The sequence below is a fragment of the Euphorbia lathyris genome, chromosome 9, assembly GCF_963576675.1.
Source record: "Euphorbia lathyris chromosome 9, ddEupLath1.1, whole genome shotgun sequence".
Lineage (NCBI taxonomy): Eukaryota > Viridiplantae > Streptophyta > Magnoliopsida > Malpighiales > Euphorbiaceae > Euphorbia > Euphorbia lathyris.
This window is the reverse complement of record NC_088918.1, coordinates 80,852,424-80,872,396: the sequence shown is the minus strand read 5'-3', so window position 1 is coordinate 80,872,396 and position 19,973 is coordinate 80,852,424. Positions and strand designations below refer to the sequence as shown.

General features: G+C 37.6%; 1 long non-coding RNA gene across 2 annotated transcripts; it reads left to right on the top strand.

The window, feature by feature from the left end:
- The first annotated feature begins 2,012 nt into the window (after positions 1 to 2,012).
- Positions 2,013 to 4,769, top strand: LOC136206577 (uncharacterized). Of its 2 annotated transcripts, XR_010676330.1 has the most exons (4): positions 2,013 to 2,066; positions 2,262 to 2,426; positions 3,959 to 4,153; positions 4,479 to 4,769. It is a non-coding gene; the product is annotated as an uncharacterized lncRNA (long non-coding RNA). The 2 variants fall into 2 exon arrangements; XR_010676329.1 differs by having other exon boundaries at positions 2,024 to 2,426.
- The last annotated feature ends 15,204 nt before the right edge of the window (positions 4,770 to 19,973 follow it).

Sequence of the window (19,973 nt, the reverse complement as noted above, 5' to 3'; positions counted from 1 at the left end):
TATAAAGTATTTACAACGCTCCATTAACTCTGCCATGCTGGTGGGCTTTTTACGAATGAGATCCTCTTGCAAACTTTTACAAGTAGTGTTTCTCACAAAACACTCCACAGCTACGGAGATATCCACATCAACGATTTGTATACACAATTGGTTGAAAGTGTCCACATAGTCTCGGAGGGGTTCATTCGCCTTCTGCTTTAATTCAAAAAGTTTTCCAGATTTCACCACTGCAGGAATACAACCAGCAAATTTAGCACAAAATTCTCTGCTTAATTGATCAAAGCTGTTTATTGATCCTAGAGGTAGAGATTGAAACCACAAATAAGCTGGACCTCCCAGCGTGGTGACAAACATTTTGCAGAGCACGGGTTCGGTGGATCGATTGAGCCTGGCCAAGATTCGATATTTTCGAACATGAGCTTCCGGATTATCTTTGCATGTGTATATTGCAAGATTAGGAATCTTGAAAGCCCTGTCGGTTTCCTCTGCCTCGATCCAGGCTGCAAAAGACGAATCCCTATTGGCGAATGGATTGTGCCTAGCATTTTATTCGTTCATTTGGAGTACTAGGGCCCTCACTCTATCATCAAAATTCTCCGGATCCGCCCTGGGGCGACCCCTTCGTGGCGATCTACTTGGAGAAGAAGAAGAAGAAGAACTTGAATCAGACGATGGATCTGATGGCGAATGTCTTCCTGCATTACCACGTCCGCTCCCTCCTCTTCCTCCACCATCTCCTCCACCACTTCCTCTGCCCGGGGGAGTTGGACCATTTCCTCCTTGCTGGCCTCCAGACGAGGTGCGTCCAACAGTTCCTGAAGATGGATGTGGCGGTGGTCCACCTATATGAGATGTTTTTTCTGGCCTTTTACTTCTTCTACGACCAGTAGATGGAGGTGATCTGCCACGGCGTGGGGATCCTGCTTGCTTATTTTTATCCTTTTTATGCTTTTTACGAATGGGCTCCTTAAATCTGCCAAGAGACGAATTTGTCCGCAGGCGCCTAGGTACATTTGGTCCATCAAGATTAAACCTTGGAATCTCCGATCCGCCAGGAGGGACCGTATCATTCCTTCGACTTCCCTCGCCAGGAAATAACTCCCTGATAACCGGTCGTCCGCCACCCGATGCCATAGTAGTTATCATGGAATCAATGTTGTGAGCTTGAAGGAATGAAGAGCTATGGGCACCTGGTCCCAGACCAAAGTTTAATGGTGGCAAAGATGAGACAGCTGACGTAGATACCGTACTCCAACGAGGAGGAAGAGTCATGAATGCCCGGAGGCGGTTCCCAATTTCAAGCCCATATCGTGCCTCGATATCCCGAGCACACATATCGATGAAAGAAGCAGTGGGCATGTTTCCATCGATATTTGTTACAGGAGCAGTTGTGTTAGTGCGATCAGCACTAGATGGTGTAATTATCGGCGATTCAATCCCAGAGGAGGGATTTTGTCCTCCATCGGTCATGATGTTTCAGTGTGAACGAAAAACCCTTTATTTGATCAAGGATTCCACCTTCACCGCACCAACTGATAACAAGGGAGAAACTTGTGATCGGAGCTCGTCCCTGTGGGGGGCGTCGTTGGGTTCGACGGGGGAAACTCCGATGCCAAAGTCAGTAGAGAATATGAAGAATAAACTGTATTAACAAAGCATAGAGAATATAGAAAAGTCTGACCACCTTGATAGCCTAGAATGGTACGCTATATATAGTTGAGAAGTTCGTAACCTCTAGGTAACTAGAAAGTCCTCATTAATGCTCATTTAATGGCAGTTACAAGTTACTCTTAACCTGGCGGGTAAGACAGTTAATGATCCATTTAATGATCCTTTATGGCCGAGCCGGTGGCCAGCCGTTACCAAGGTGAATGGAGAGATTCGCCTTAGAGATCCGCCAGCGGATCTCCTAGAGCTAGTCCAGGGAGATCCGCCAGCTGACTTCCTTTGCTACGTGGCATACTTAAAGGCAGGTATCTCTTTTGCTGTTTCTTCTCATCCTACTCCTCCTCCTCCTCTTGCTGCTGTTGGTCTCCGTTTCACTGATTATCCATTCTTTGTTACATGTTCGTTGTTTCCTTTCCTTTCCTTTCCTTTCCTCTTCATTTTTGTTTCTGCTCTTCTCTTTCTTTGCTTTTTTTTTGAGTTGGGAATGGATCTTGACCTAGATCTCTGTTTGACAAAATGCCCCAACCAATCCTTAGTCAAATTTCTAGTAAGTTCGTTCTAATTTCACCCTCTCTTTTTGTACTTGTTTCCAGATTTTCAGAAATGAGGAGAACTCATGAATGATTCTGATATAGTTTGTTTTGGGGGATTGATTTCGAGATCTAGGTTGAATCACATCACTTCATGTTTTGGGGGATAACAACAACATCGAAGAAGCAGAGTCATCTCTTTGTGAAAGTGGTTACCTCAACTATGAAGTCAGTACTTTTTGCTTCTCTCTCTCTTTCTTTCATGTTTTCTAGTATACTCACATTGCTTGAATAAATTTGAGCAGTGGCTTATGTATTATTTCCTGATCGACATCTTGGTTATTTAGCTGTAACTATTTGGTTGAGTTTAGATGATGAAAATGCTTTGATGAATCATTTTAACATTGTACATTGTAACATTGTACATTGGTTGAATTTAGCTTATTCTGCTAGTCTATTAGCTTAGCACTCCCTACAAATGTATCAAATTTTGATTTTGGCAAATTGATGATCAGAATATTAAATTGGCTGAACTTTTTGCTCCATATATATTTATAAAAAGAGCATATATCCACATAAGTTTTGTGAGCATATTATGCATTAGATTTTTATTAAATTAACAGGCAGTCGAACATTCATGTAGTGAAAAAAGAAGACATGGTACCATTTGCTTCGAATTATGGATTCAGCATATTTCTACAAGGAACTTTATCTTTGAATGTAAAAGTAGATTTAGTACAAAATTTGAAGCAGTTCGGCTTGCTCCATGTTTACAGATTTATGATAAAAAGATTACTAAATATGCTTAATTCTCTGTTTGGACAAAGGGAAGAGATTGCTAAATATAGAACAATCAATAATATATTCAGCCATATGCAGCATGGACAGGTGAAAGGATCATTTAGATGATGAAAAGTAGTGATAACAGTGTCCGGTTGCTCAAGTTTTGAAGGATATATAATATACTTAAGCACTGCATGAAATTCATCTCTTTCAAAATTTTAGTATCATGTAAATACTTATTTTACTGCTACTTGTAAGATTTCAATACCTCATTTTAATTGTGTTCTGTGAGGTTGTTATCATGTCATAATTGGTAGTTTGGTTATCTGTATGCCTTCTTCACATGTCACAGCGTTTTTAGCATCATATTTTATAGGAAGCAAGAGCATTATTGGGAAGGCTCGAGTATCAAAAAGGAAATGTAGAAGCAGCACTTCATGTTCTGAAATGTAGAAGATCTAGTAACTTCATATTGGGAAAGATTGAGTTCAAGGACTCATGAAAGACGCAAATCTAGCTACTGAGCCGATAGGGCAAAATCTAATGAAGTTAATAAGCAATTTGTGTTTCTCTGTGTTTGTTTTCACAGTTTTGATATTCACAGTTATTGTTATCACTTATCAACCTCCAGATCCATGGCTAGAATCAACTCCTGCACTTACTAAACTCTTTACTCAAAGTGAAAATGCTACTTTTAAAAATGATAATTCGATTCTCAAAACTGGTGAGGATTTGCAATCCGTTTTTCCACCTGTAGTTCCTCCTGCTTTAGCGGTTGAACCAATCACTGAACAAATTGAGAATTGCTCAGACCCTAGGGTTTTGATTACAGTTGAGAAGTTTAATTTGAAATGGTTTAAGTCAATTGCGTTTTTATGTGTTTTTTTTTTGTTATTAGTGGCGAGTTGGGTAATTATTTATTTATTTTATTATGCAGCAAATAGTGATCATAGGAAATGAATTAATTATAATTGTAGGTACCTAGCAGCAAAAAGTGAAGCTGATCACTACATGAAAGAACTGAAATGGGAACAACAAGATATCATCACTCCTCCTGATACAGGTTAATGATTAATTAAAGTTTGATAGTGTTGCAGAGGCGGGTGAATGTGGAAAAATACTAGGTGAATATGGAGCAGTAATTAAAGCCCTGAGAAGAAATCTAGAGCAATGTATGATCTTATATTCCTTTTCTTTCTTCCTTATTAATGTGGACAATTTATTAATGTGAAACTGTTTTAACTCATCCGATAGTTGCAGGTTGTGTCTCTTGGTAGCTTTTTTTTTTTGCCTCTGAATATGCTCTAACTCATACTTTACTCTAGAAATAGATAAGCCAATTATTTTAGTGTGGAAATAGTTATGTTTCTCGAAAATTAGCGTTTATCTAATTTTGTACTGCAGTCTTGTAACTATATGCATTATTATTCATGTTGTGTTTGGTTTTCTGTAATGACTGATTGCCATGTGTTGGATTAATTTCAAAATTGTTTACAGGAAACAATAGATTCGATGGTGAACACCAAGTTTTGGTATTCGGAAATAGGCAGCTGTGCAGAAGGAAGGACTAAAAGTGGTAAAGAAAGCAAGAGATGGTGGCTTCCACGGCCACAAGATCAAATACTAAATGTTGATGTGCAGTCTGCATTGTACATATAACTTCACTTTTGTTGAGTATATTAGACGGGTAGTTGTATAGTTGAGATGCAAGAGATGATATAAAAAAATTTTGTATATAAATGTGAGGTTTGGTCTCAGATGCTACTTTATTTTCAACTTATATGTATGTTTGTATGTTATTAGCTTTTAGAAGTAGAACACATTCTGTACGGAATTTGTGAGCATTAAAAATAATTATGTAGCTCCCCTTCAATCCAATAATAATAATAATAATAATAATAATAATAATACAACAATCCATTAATTGGGGAGCTTGTGTCGCGCACTCTTGTAGCGCGTCACAAGAATTATTATCTGTTGTATCGCACACTCTAGAAGTGCGTCACAAGAGTTATCGCTCTATTATATCGCGTGCATGACGTGCGACACAACAGATAAGTATCTTGTGTCGCTCTCAGGAGCGACACAAAGTTTTTGTGTCGCACCCCTGTTGTGTCGCACAAAAGTGCGACACAACAACCTGAAAAAGTGCGACACAAGTAAGCATTTCTGTACTAGTGGGTGTTACCTCATTGTTGTGTACCTCCTGGTCAGTTTCATCAGAGAGGTCAGCTTGCTCAGATTGAGAGTGATCAGCATCATCGGCCATGAAGCATATGTTTGCCGTTTCATTTGTATCAGCTTCGGATGATGTTCACTCATCACTGTCACTCCATGTTGCTACCATTGCTTTCTTATTTCCCTTCTTATCTCTTTTGAGGTTTGGGCAGCTTGACTTGATGTGCCCAGTTTGGTGGCACTCAAAACATGTGACAGACTTGGAGCTGTCCTTCTTGTATTTGTCACTGGACTCAGCTTTGTATCTGTCATTTTTTCTGAATGGCCTTCTGCTGTTCTTTTCATTCTTCCTAAACAGCTTCTTCATTTTTCGTGTAAACATGGCCATCTCCTCATCGTCTGATGAGTCAGCTTCAGTCGAGTCAGCTTTCATGACAAGTGATTTTTGTTTCTTGTCTTCTGACTTTTTTTTCTCTTTAGCTTCAAAGTTTTGCATTGAGATCTCATGAGTCAGCAGAGATCCGATCAGCTCGTCATACTTGTATGTGGTCAGGTCCTGAGCTTCTTCTACAGCAGTTTTCTTAGCTTGCCAGCTCTTTGGTAAGCTTCTCAAGATTTTCTTCACTTGTTCTTCTTCGGTGAAGTTCTTGCCGAGTCTTTTTAGCTCATTTATAATATTAGTGAATCTAGCATTCATGCTGGAGATGTCCTCATTGTCGTTCATTTCGAACAGCTCATACAATCTCATGTGTTGATTCACCTTTGACTCTTTGACTTTGCTTGTGCCTTCGTAGGTCACCTCGAGCTTCTTCCAAATTTCCTGTGCTGACTCACAACCTGATATTTTATTGTATTCTGCAGCATCTAGAGCACAGTGAAGCATATTGATAGCCGAAGCATTATTTTGCAATTTTTTAAGGTCATCTTCTGACCACTCAGTTTCACTCTTAACAACTTTTACATTGTCAACAGTTTTGTATGGCACATATGGGCCTTGAACAATTGCAAGCCACACACTCATGTTTGTGGCTTGAATAAAGTTCTTCATCCTATTCTTCTAGAATGTATAGTTGGATCCAAAGAATAGGGGAGGCCGACTAATAGATAACCCCTCAGGGAGTATCTGTGTTGTTTGGTTCCCTGGAAGGAAACGAGTGCTGTTCTCAGCCATTTATGGGGATCCGCTCAAGATAGTTATATCTTAGAGTAGTGAGCTTAGGCTCTGATACCACTTGTTGGTCCCGTGTGATTAGTTCCAAGGGGGGGGGGGGGGGGGGTTAGGAACTAATATAACTTTTTCGTTAATTTATCTTGCTGACTTAATTATTTTGATGAGTTGATTATCTAACCTTTGGTCAGCTTGGCCGAACTAAGCGTAAGACAGCTTTAGTCAGATGCTGACTAAGACTGTTTTACTTGAGAGTTGGGAATTGACACTAGTGTGGTCAGTTTCCAACTCAACACTCCAATTTACTCAGTACCAGCTTCTTACAGTTTATATGCTGAGTAAATATAACAATCAACACAAGCACATATATATATATTTTTGAGAGAGTTTAGAAGTTACTCAGTATCACTTATCCTGGTTCGGCCTCTCTGCCTACGTCCAGTCCCCAGAGTCCTCCGGGCTTTTAGAATCCAATACTGAGCTCTTTAAGGGTAGAGCACAAACCGATTACAGGCAGTTGAATATGCAAGAGTATCGTCCTCTATTCTTCTACTCAACTCCTACTAAGCACCACAACCAGGTACTTAGATTTCTCTACCACTGAGTGTTTACAACCAAGCACTCAGCACACCACTCTCAATATCACGATTGATACAATTTGTTCTTTTTCAAATGAAGAACACTTTAGATGATTACAAATAATCAATCTAGCATTTACACAGGAATAGAAAATGGGTGTAAGATCTCTTTCTTGTTTTTGAGTGCTTTGAACTTGTATTTTTCTCTCTTGTATTTTTCTTGTTGTAATTCAGCAATGATCCAAGGATTTTGATTGTCCTTATATAGACGAAAATCTGGAGGTGGATCATTTGAAATGATTTAGCCGTTAAGTCCAAAACGGCTCTTTTGGGAGACAACTTCTGGTCAGCTTCAGGTGTCAGGCCAATCCTGTCTTGTGATTTCTTCAGACGTCAGATTTGTCTTCTTACTGCAGATGTTGTCTACTTGTGACAGTTTGTCTTTTAGCTAAATTCAGTTGTCCCATGTTTCTCGAAATTGACTTTTGCATAATCCCGAGATTTCTATTATTGGTGCAGACAGTTGTTGGATTTGTCTTTTAGCTAACGGAACACTTGTGAGTTACTAAGCTTGACTCCGATGATTTATTGTCGGCCAGTTTTCATACTGAGTTCTACTCACTCAGCTTCATTTTGATAGAACCTGTCATTGTTTGCTTGCCAAACTTTCTGCTGAGTCTTCTTTCACTCAGCTTTCCTAGGTCAGCTTCATTCCGCAAGACTTTGTTATGGAAGCAGAGTTCTCTTCTTTGATGCTGAGTTCCAATCTTCACTTAGCTTCTTTGACCCGCTTCATTCTTCAGCTGTTGTTCAAAGGATGACTTTATCTTTTCTTATGCCGAGTTGCCCTTCACTCAGCTTGTGTTCTCATGCTGACTTGATCTTGTCTTATTCTTTATTTCTTTTTGCATTTATATTTATACTCAATATTGAACAAACGGATTAGTACAATTAAATCGAAGCACTTAAATTTAATTTGTCTCTTTAATCATGGATTAAACTTAAATGATTTTGTCAAATTAAAATCTTGTGGAAAAGTGTTTCAACAATTTTTACTACCAATAGTTATAAAAAAATTCTTTTTTTTATCCCTTTCAATCCCTAATGTAAATAACTTTCTAATTTATTCACTTTAGTCCATGATTAGGATTTTTCTGATTTATTCACTTTAGTCCCTGATTAGGATCTTTCTATTTTATTCACTTTAGTCCCTGCTTTTAGGAACTTTCATTCTATTCATTTTGGTCCCTGATTTAATACTTTTTGATATTCACTTTGATCCATGTAAGTATATTTCTATTATTGACATGTTTAAATCAATTAATCTTAGGTGAATTATTTTTTAGCATTATTTTCCACAAGTTAGTATTTTATTTAACTATTAGAAGTTACTAATGTGTGTTTTGTGGAGTTTCGAGGCAAACAGAGATGAAAAAGAATGAGAAATAAATCGAGTAAAGTAGCAGGTCCTTCTGACAGACATTCTGTCTGGGAATTCCGTCAGAAAACGGAAATAGACCATTCCAAGCCTTCTGTTACGAATCTGTGACAAAACCCTTCCGTCAGAAATGCAGAAACTCTCCTTTTCTCACTATTCTCTTAATTATTTGCTTCTAACCCGGATTTTGCAGGTTTTATTAAATAATTAGATATGATTAAAGACCCGGGGATGCCCGGATGTATTTGTAATTTAATTAATTAATTTGTACCCATTTTGTATAATTGTTTGACTTGATTTGAGGGTTTTCATTTATTCGTGCTATTTTTCATACAAAACAAGCTTTTCTTAAAAGAATTTTAAACCTAAAGGAATAGTGTGATTAGCCTGGTAAGACTCGGAATGTTAAGTAGGAGGCCGGTGGGTTCACCGAGCGTTTTGGGGGTGCCAAATATCTTCTTCCGAGAGGATATTAGCCTTCCCCAAAGTGTACCAAATTTCCCGAACCCGCTTGCTTCCCGCAAGGAATCTCGGTAACATTTTCCCAAACCTTGTTTGGGTGGCAACTCTCATTCTCCGGTGCCGACCCTGTCGAAAATGCATCGTGATCTCAATTGGGCCTCGAGCCCAAAACAGTCGTGTCGTCAACGGTTCTCCCCATCGCTTGCATGAGGCGCTGAATCTACAACAGTCCTTTAGGCAATGGTACCTTCGTTTTCACAATCAAATGATTTCGAATGGCTTCAAGATGCTTGAAGAGGACCATTGTGTCTACACGAAACGGTCGGGTAGAAATTTTGTCATTTTATCTCTGTATGTAGATGACATACTGATAGCAGGAAATGACATAGAATTTATAAACCAAATCAAAGCTTGGCTAAACTCAAGTTTTGAAATGAAAGATATGGGCGAAGTCGCATACGTACTTGGGGTTAAGATTTCAAGGATCGATCAAAGAAACTATTAGCACTGCCTAAAGAGACTTATGTTAAGAAAGTCATTGATCGTTTTGGTATGCGTGGAAGTAGGCCTGTAGATAGCCCGATGACTAAGGACATCACCCTAAGTACCAAAATGTGTCCAAAGAATCCAAACGAAAAGAAAAGGATGGAAAAAGTTCCATATGCAAGTGTCGTAGGTAGTCTAATGTACGCCATGTTGTGTACAAGACCTGATATTTGTCATGCCGTTGGGATGGTGAGTAGATACTAGTCCAACCCAGGACTAGCACATTGGGCAGCTGTGAAGAGGATACTGAGGTACCTCAAAGGAACATCAGATTATTCTCTATGCTATCAAGGTAAAGACCTAAATCTAAGAGGATACACAGATGCTGATTGGGCAGGAAACTTGGACGAAAGAAAGTCGACATCAGGCTATGTGTTCTTGCTAGGAAATGGCACGATTTCCTGGAGTAGCAAGAAACAAACTTGTGTAGCCCTGTCCACCATGGAAGCTGAATACGTATCGTATTCATCAGCAGTTCAAGAGGCTGTTTGGCTGAATCAGTTCCTAAACAACTTGAATGTAACCAATTGTCAAACCCAAGTCATAGTTAATAGTGACATTCAATCTTCTATAGCTTTCGCTAAGGACCAGAGGTTCCACAGCAAATCAAAGCACATAGAGATTAAGTATCATTTTGTCAGGGACTTAATTGCACGCAAAGAAGTTAATGTGAAGTATATATCTACTCATGACATGGTGGCAGATCCCCTCACCAAACCAGTCAAGAGAGATGTTTATGTTAAACATGTTAGATCCCAAGGATTGTTTAGGATCTAAGTATACTTCTCATTCTTCATTGTTTTATTTGTAAGACATGAATTATTAATAAAGGTTTTATGAATTTTCATCAATACACGAGTGCGAGTATTTAATTGTAAATATTTGCTGTTATGAACTCAAAATGCATGTTTAGATAGAATGTAGCTCACTCACATGAGCAGTTTCCCCCATTTCGTCAATGTGATGATAAATGAATGATGAGGCTGTCTTTGAGCAATTTCGAGAGCTTGTTCAATGATAGAAGCCGTCTTGCTATAGACATGGAAAAGTGTTTCCATTACGGTGCAAGATAACATGTGTTACAAATACATGAAAAAGATTAATAAGTAATCTAAAAGGGCAAGTTTGCGATAACTTATAGCCTTCTGTCATAGCCAGAAGTGATCATCATAAGTGATGAACTAAAGTTAGATGTTCAGGCACATCTAGACCTATGCTTCTGTATGGTGTTAATAACATGCTCTTCTTTAGAAAAGAATTGAACACCATAACACATGACCCATACCATGTGTGCTTTAGCGCCCACGAGATGGAAAAGTAGATTGATCTCGCCTTTTCACTCACGTCATGAAGATGCGCTTCTTGACTATTGTTTATCCTTATAGACCCTAGACTTATTCTAAAAAGTTTAGTCTGATGTAGCTACCTTGGAAAGGGTTACCTCAAGGTTGATGAGATAATACCAACCAAAGAGACCCTGACTGGATAAGCGAATCAAATTATAATGGACAGAATAATGTTAAGAGGGAAAGACATCCATTTGAATCATATCTAAGTGTTTCTATACTTCACCGTCCGGACACTTATGCATATGTGCATATTTGTGGAAAATAGATGTACTGTAGAGATCCGAAGACTACAGTGGATATGATATGGAGTCTAGGATAAAAGCATACACCACCGACGATCCATGTTCAAATCTAAGATCTATATATCTCTAACGAGTACATAGTTCCAAGTTTGCTACATGAAAATCGAGCAGCTATATGTTCTAACGAGTATATAGCACTAGAGCTCTCGATAGTATGCCGGTCACACGAACTATTTGCAAGAGTATGATAGAGACCGAGATTGAGAAAGTTTGGAATAAGTTCCATTGTGTGCGAGTGGGAGATGTTAGAATTAATTGGATATGGATCCAATTAGGCCCGCCCGAAATGGAACGGGCCCAAACCCAATAAGAATTAGGGTTATGTGATCTATTTATTCAGTATAAATAGAAACCCTAATCTATCATAATTCAAAGAGAATTAGAAGAGAGTCAGAAATTAGGTTTTGAGATACAGGATCTCCAGAGAATTTTTTCTCTCCTCTTTTTCCCTAAGCCGTCGCCCCTCTCTTTATTTTTGGGATTCGTCGTCGCTTTAGTTCGTGAACCAATTGTCTTCCTCTCCCAATTCTATTTGCGTGGTTGAAGGCTTGACCGATGATACTAGATCAGGTGATTGATCTGAAATCCTTCCGCTGCAAATCAAGAACGGGATCTGCGCTACAAGAGGTAACCCGTAAACCCGTTTACTTATTCGGATAAATATATATGTTGTGAATATATGTTTATCCCGACATAGAGTTTAGCCTTTTAATAAGGCAAATCACACTGTCCTAGATGGACATGTATGGGTTGGATCGGTTCAGACTCGGACCTGATATGTAATTAGGTTATCCAAACCCAATTGAATTCGTACTAACTACGCATTATACTCGAGCCAGGTCGGACCAAATTAAGGGAACTGATTTTCAAATCCAATCCAGCCTGCCCAACTAATTTATTTTACATTAAAAAAATAAAAAATTTATGTTATGATTAGTTTTATAAAATAACAATCATCAATTTATTACCTATACACGTTTTTATATTCTTTTATAATCTTTTATGAAATACGAATTCAAATAGAATCTCATGTACTATTACCTATACACGTTTTTATATTCTTTTATAATCTTTTATGAAATACTAAAAGTACATGAGATTCTATTTGGCTTAATACATCAGATGTCTTAAACTTGTCCAAAAAGTTGACTAGCCACCTGAATTTATATGGTGTCTCGTTAATTCCTAAACTTATTTAAATTGTCATGATTAAATCCTTAAATCTCTAAAAATGTACTAAACAGAAAGTTAATTTTACTTTAAAGATTTAGAATAACGAATTATGTCTTTATTTTTTAAGTTTTGAACATTTTTATAAATTTAGACAAATTGCAACTTATATCACTTTAAACAAGTTTATGGGGCAAATGGATCATTGTGAGTAAGTTGAGGGGGCAGCAGGTCACTTTAAACAAGTTCAGATGACTAATAGGTTATTTTAAGTAAGTTAAGAGGGCTAATAGAACACCATGTAAATTCAGGAGGGCAATCAATCTTTTTGTACAAGTTTAGGAGGTTTTGATGTATTAAGGGCCCGTTTGTTTTATCTATTGTTTGCTGTTGCAATTTGCTGTTTGCTGTTGCAATTTGCTGTTTGCTGTTACGGTTTGCTGTTGAAAAAAGCTGCTTTTCTAAAAAGCAGAGATTTTATGCTTTTGTAAAAGGCTGTTTTTCAGGCGTAAAAAGCAAACATGAGGTTACAAACCAAACACCTAATGTTGCTTTTCAGATTTAAAAGGCAAACAGGAGGTCACTAACCAAACACTTAAAACTCTCATTTTTGAAATGAAAAGGCAAACATGAGTATGAAAATGAGCAAACAAACGCCCCCTAAGTCATTCTATTTTGTAGTTTAAAAGAAAATGCATGTGTTGTACATGGTATATCATATATATTATATTTTACTGAGTATATACTCTGTAACAAATTGAATATATCAAACATTAATTAGTTTTCAACAAAAAAAAACATAATATGTAATATACGAACGGGGCAAGCTTAGAACTTTTAGGCGAATCCCAAGCCCAACCAATTCGATGTACGTGTTTGAATGGGCCTAGACTGTACCGGACCAAATATAAAATAGGGCTATTTACATAAAATTCACAAATAGTGAAATAAATACAAATCAGTCTTATTTAAAAAAATTATCCACTATTTATCAAATATGATTGAATTTATTACTTGAAATGTCAAGTGATCCCTGATTATTAGGAAACGTAATAGAAGGAATTGCCATAGTAACTGTCAAATTGAAAGGAATTATTCTTCATTGATATAATTTAAATAACTACCTGACTTAAGTCTAAATAATTTTAGAAATTTGAATTTCTGTGTAAATTCCCCTATAAAATATACATATTCAAGCACAACCTGTAATGGACGGGCTGGCGAACCGGTGAGCTTGAACAAGTCTAGTCCCAGATTTTCCTTGGAAAGTTTTTATGTAAAAATATTGTTTTTATTTTGTCTTTTACTGTTATTTTTAGGGAAAATGTGCAAAAATACCCCTAATGTTTACAGACATGAACAACTTTACCTATAATGTCTAAAATAGTGTAATTTTACCCCCTAACGTTGGCAGTCAAGAGTAATTTTACCCCTAACATTGACAAGTTGTGTCAATTTGAGAAATAATTCATCAAACTGTCTTATCGGTCATGAATATTGTCATCTATACTTCACGTGTACGTTATTTATCACTCATTAATTAATCACAAATAACAAACATATGATTAAAAAAATATATTATGTTTGTACGAGTTGGACAAAAAAATCATACATTTCACCGAATTTATAAATATTAATCTTCAATTCTATTATTAAATCATAAAAAATATAAAATATTTTTTAGAACCAACATATATATAATTTGTACATAATAAAGAATAAAATATAGGGTAAATTTCAAATAAAATCTCTGTGGTTTCACTAATTTTCAGATAAAGGACTGTGGTTTACTTTTTGTCAAAACGAGGATTGAGGTTTCGCACTTGGATTAATGCTATTAAAACCATCTTTAACGACCTAAAAATGAAAATTTTCAAGAATTAGAGTTGTTCAATGTCATATTTTTTATGGAACTACATTTTCGATTTTCAAAAATCATCTTTTTTGGAACTTTCTCTCTCTAAACATTAACTTTCTCTCTCTTTACCAAACATCATCTAAATAATTTTAAAATAAAAAGGTTGAAGAATTAAAGTTGCTTAGAATATTAGTAGTTCTTAAAATATGTCATTTTTGAAGTCGTCAAGGGTGATTTTAATAATATCAATCGAAAAAGTCCTTATTTTGCTAAAGTTGAAAACCTCAATCTTCGTTTTGACAAAAAGTAAACCACAGTCCTTTATCTGAAAATTATTGAAACCACAGGGATTTTATTTGAAATTTACCCTAAAATATATGTGTTTTATAATAATGTTTGAATTTGACCAAACTTACCAACGCTAAAGGTAAAATTGTTCTTTACTGTCCATATTATGGGTAAAGTTACACCATTTTAAACGTTAGAATAAAATTATTACTGATTGTAAATGTTATGAGTATTTTTACACCTTATTTATTTTTCTTTCATATTTGTTTTTTTTATTATATACAAAATTGTTTTATGTGAACAAAACTGTCATCCCATCTATAATTGATTGGTTGGTATCATTGTTGTTTTTGTGCAGAGAAAAAACAAATGGCAACCCATTATTTAGAGATGGAGCACCACTAGATGATTGAAAATTGCAATCTGCCTTCATAAACTATTTATATAAGGGATAAGGTACCAAAATAGGTCTAAGATTTTTGGGGAAGTACCAATGTAGGTTCAACGTTCAAAATAGTACCAATATAAGCTTAACGTTTACAACATAATATAAATTTAGGCTTAACGTTTACAATATAGCATCAATTTAGGCCTCACGTACAAAATAGCACCAATATAGGCTTAACGTTTACAAAATAATACGAATTTAAGCTTAACGTTTACAAAATATATCAAATTTAAGCTAAACGTCACAATTAAATTAATCATATTATATTCTTTTCCTATTAACTTTATGTTATCTTTTTGTTTAGTTCTATTTTCTTATTTATTATAATAAATTAATTAGTATTCTTGTCCATTAAAATCTTATATTTGTTTTTCATCAACCATTCCATGACTCCTAAATTCCATGGCTCGTGTAATATATGCAAACTAAAAGTAATTGAATATCCACAATATTTCGAACACTAACATGTATCAATATTATTTTAATTAGTGTTCGAAATATTGTGGATATTCAATTACTTTTAATTTGCATATATTAAATGAGCAATGAAATTTAGTAGTCATAGAATCATTGATGAAAAACAAATATAAAATCTTAATGGGCAAGAATACTAATTAATTGTATTATAATAAATAGGAATATAGAATTAAATAAAAAGATAACATATAAAGTTAATAGGGAAAAAATATAATATGATTAATTTAATTATGACGTTTAGCTTAAATTGTATATATTTTGTAAACGTTAAGCTTAAATTCGTATTATTTTGTAAACGTTAAGTCTATATTAGTGCTATTTTGTACGTGAGGCCTAAATTGATACTATATTGTAAACGTTAAGCCTAAATTGATATTATATTGATGTAGATTAAATCGATCTGAGAGTTTTAATCGTAAACTCACAAAGATTACGAACTTCTCTAGCTAAACTAGAAGGTTGAATAAACCCAAAAGGATGATATCCTTGCTCCAATGGAGGCTTCAAATTCAATATTCATCAAAGTTAGCAAACATTACAAAATAAGGAGAATATATACTCCTCCCAATTAAAGACAAAAGACTAAAGGCCACCAACAACTAAGGAACCATATGGGTAAGGTAGGTATTACATAAAGATAGATAATAGGGTAATTAGGGTAAATGGCAAAGTGGTAAATGGTTGAGTGGTAAAACAGTAAATAGAAGGTGACAGATATTGTCCCTAACAAGAAGAACTTGGGGAGGAAGTATTCCTCAACCCAGGTATGCCCCTAAGGTTACCAACAACTAAGGAACCATAGGGATAAGGTAGGTATTACATAAAGATAGATAATAGGGTAATTAGGGTAAATGTCAAAGTGGTAAATGGTTGAGTGTCAAAACAGTAAATAGAAGGTGGCATATATTGTCCCTAACAAGAAGAACTTGGGGAGAAAGTATTCCTCAACCGAGGTACGCCCCGCGTGGTTGTGTCTCTGGCCTTGGTGGCTCTTGTTGGGCATTCATACGCGTGGCGTCCCTGGCAGTACACCCCGCGTACTTTACCTCCTGGGCGGAACTCTCCTTGAAATCCTGTTCGACGCTCCGCGCATTGAAGGGTACGCCCCACGTACATTACCCGCTGAGTTGTTTTCCTGATATCGGACTCTTCACACCCCGCGCCTCGTTACGTGCACCCCGCGTATTCGGCTTCTCGCGCTTGATCTTGTCTCCCTCGGTCAATTCTCTCCGAGTCTCATCTTTAGGTTCCGGGTCCGCCTTCGAAGGACGGATGCCCTCATCATACTCTAATTCTTTTAAAGAGTTGGACCTCAACTCAATGATAGAACAAGGATGACTCACTCCCAAGGTTGTTGTTCTGCTTACCCCATTAGCAATACTCTTCTCTTGGCTCGGGTTATCTGTTACTAGCAATCCGACGGTCTGCCCAACGCTTGTATCTTCTAGCGGCGTTGGTTCTTGGCTAGGGCACACAATCAAGGCGTCTTTCTTTTCTCCCTTAGTAGGACCCGTCAACGGCGTGAGAATGTACTTGGCCCCATCTTTGAATATGGTGTACGTGTTGTCCCTCCCCGCATGTGAGGCATCACGGTCGAATTGCCAAGGCCTCCCAAGGAGCAAGTGATACACATCCATCTCAACCACATCACATATAACTTCATCGTGATAGGCCCCAATAGAGATAGGAACCTTGCACCGGTGAATGACATTAAGTTTCTCCCCCTCTTTAATCCAACCCACTCGATACGGATTCGGATGTGGCTCGGGCACTAAGCCGAATTTGCTCAAAGCGGCCTTGCTAAGGATGTTCTCTTGACTTCCGCCATCAACAATCAACTCACATTTCAATCCGTGGATTAGACCTCTAGTCCTAAATAATTGGTGCCTCGGGTCATGTTCTTGTTCCACCGTCATAAGAACTCTCTTCACTACATGGACTCCCCGATCATCTCCAGATGATCTGCTATCCACGGGCTCACAATACACCCCCTCGTTCCCTCCATACTCATCATCCTCGTACCTCTCAACCATATTAGCGCTCCTCCTCTTTGGACATTCATTCGAGCGGTGGCCCGATTCGTTGCATCGTAAGCACTTAAACGGAGCCGGTTTGGTGTACGGGTTGTTTCCCTTAGGAGGTGCCGCTGCTCTAAAGGGTCTCACGTCTCCACTAGGTGATTTCCCCTCATTTAAGACGTTAGTTCCACTTGAGCTAGCACCACCTTTGTCCCTGTCCACCTCTTTGGACCCTTCTCCCCCTTCACATGCTTCCTCAATCCTCAGCCTCCGGTATCCATCACGTGCTCTAACATTCAATTGGGACTTGGCCTTCAAAGCTAGATTCCTTGCGTCTTGAATCCGGATTACCATTTGTGTCCCAATTCTATCTTGAATATTATACCGTAGCCCCTCTAGATACCTTGAAGTCTTTTGGCTTTTGGTTTCCAACAAGTTAGCCCTTGCCGAAAGCCTTAAGAACTCTGAAGTATACTCGTGCACGCTCCTAGGTCCTTGTGAGCAATTCCGATAGGAGCTGTAGATATACTGCTCGTAGTCGGGCGGCAAAAACCGTTCTCTCATCATCGACTTCATCCTCCTCCAAGACCTAATCGGCTCCCTTCCTCCCCTTCTTCTCTCTTCCTTCACATTATCCCACCATACTGATGCTCCCCTTTCAATCTATAGGCCACTAACCGAACTCTTCTATCCTCCGGTATGCCCGCATAGTCGAAGAACCTCTCCACCTCAAGCAACCAATCAAGGAACCCCTCAATATCAAGTTCCCCTCCAAATGAAGGTAGATCAACTTTCAATTTAAAAGCATCGTCTCCATACCCAACCCTTCCATTCGTTCCGTCCCTATATCCGCCCATATCTATGGCATCACCCTCATACGGATCATTCATCCCATAATTTCCCCTTCCGTGACCACCTACATCATCATCATTCAAAATATCCACATTCCCGGCACGCACATGCACGGGACCAACAACATCATTCACATGCATATAATTCATATGCATATCATTCAAAGCATCATCATCCATTCTAATCCCTATATTTCTAGCAATCTTAGGCATCTCAAAATCGTCAAATAGATCTCCATCGCTATCACTATCAACATTCCTAATGTTCACGGGATTAGTTCATCTTACCTCCTGAACTCGTGGGTCCATGGTTTGGGGTGCATACGCCCTCCTTGGTGGTGGTGGCGGTTGTCGGTCATGTAGAGGTCGGGCTTGCTCTTCTTGCCGTCGGTGAGGTCTTCCGGTTAGAAGAGCTTGAGTATTATGGGTTGCGATCTTTAGCTCTTCAAGGGCGAGAAGAATATCTCGGGTACTCGTGTCGTGCTTCTCCTCTAACGTTCTTAGGGACTCCGTTAGATGTTTCACGTTGCCTTCTAGCACATCAACTCGTTGCTCCATGGATCCGATGGTCTCGTTTGTGATACGTGGTTGAACCATTTCCGAGAAGAAGTCTCCGGGAAGGAAAACGACTCGGCTCTGATACCAACTAATGTAGATTAAATCGATCTGAGAGTTTTAATCGTAAACTTACAAAAATTACAAACTTCTCTAGCTAAGCTAGAAGGTTGAATAAACCCAAAAGGATGATATCCTTGCTTCAATGGAGGCTTCAAATTCAATATTCATCAAAGTTAGCAAACATTACAAAATAAGGAGAATATATACTCCTCCCAATTAAAGAAAAAAGACTAAAGGCCCCCCTTAGGGTTACCTGTTGGAAATAGGGCTAAGGTATAGCAGCGGAAATATAAAAATTTTAGCCTACTTCCTTTTAACCATAGGATCCGTTAATCGTTATTTCATATAAAGAGGAATAAGAAGAAATACCTTTCGTTGATCAATCTACTGTTGCAAACGAAGTACCCACAACTTCAAAGGAGAGGTAAACTGTTTACCAATCTTCCCCTATTCGAAACAGACCTTCCAGACCTCTGAACGACAATCCCTTCGGTGTAAACGTGGAAGAATATGTCTAGAAGATACTGTCCAAAAATCGCGACGATCCGACGGTTCAATCTCCGGGAATCCTCGAAATAGTTAACTGACCTGATGTAGGCGAAGAAAAACGAATTTCTCCCTTTTGATTGTTTTTCTTCTTTCGTGAAGACGGTGAGGTTAAATTAGAATCAACCCTTATGAGATGTAACCAAAATAGATTACCTCTAATTAACCAACACAAGATCAAGGAGAAAGATGGATGAATTAGATTAATCAATCGATGGAATGCCGAATGAATTCTTGTCCACGAACTTGGGGATGAGAATTCTTTTCTCTCTCTAACTAAGCAATTTCGAAAATCACTTTAGGGGAGGGTAGAGGCTTGTATCGAAATTCCAAAGGGAAGGGGGTATATATATTAGCTTGTCTCTAAACCCTAGTTAGATAGGAATAGGTTACTTAATAGGAATCCAATTCGGAATAGGATTTCTAATTATTATCTTACTATATATCCAATATAATTAGGATAATAATAAATAACCTAGTTAGATAATAATAGAAGTATATTAATCTAATTAAAACTCCTAACTTGATTATCTCTTAATTAATTTAATTTCACAATCCTAATCAAATTAGGAAGAGTGGAATAAATTAATTCCTTCCCTAATATACATAAATTTCGACCCCCTCCTATATGTGGGCCTTATCGGGCTCAATTGGGGTTCCATCTATTAATCATATCCATCTCTCTTTTGTTTCCAAG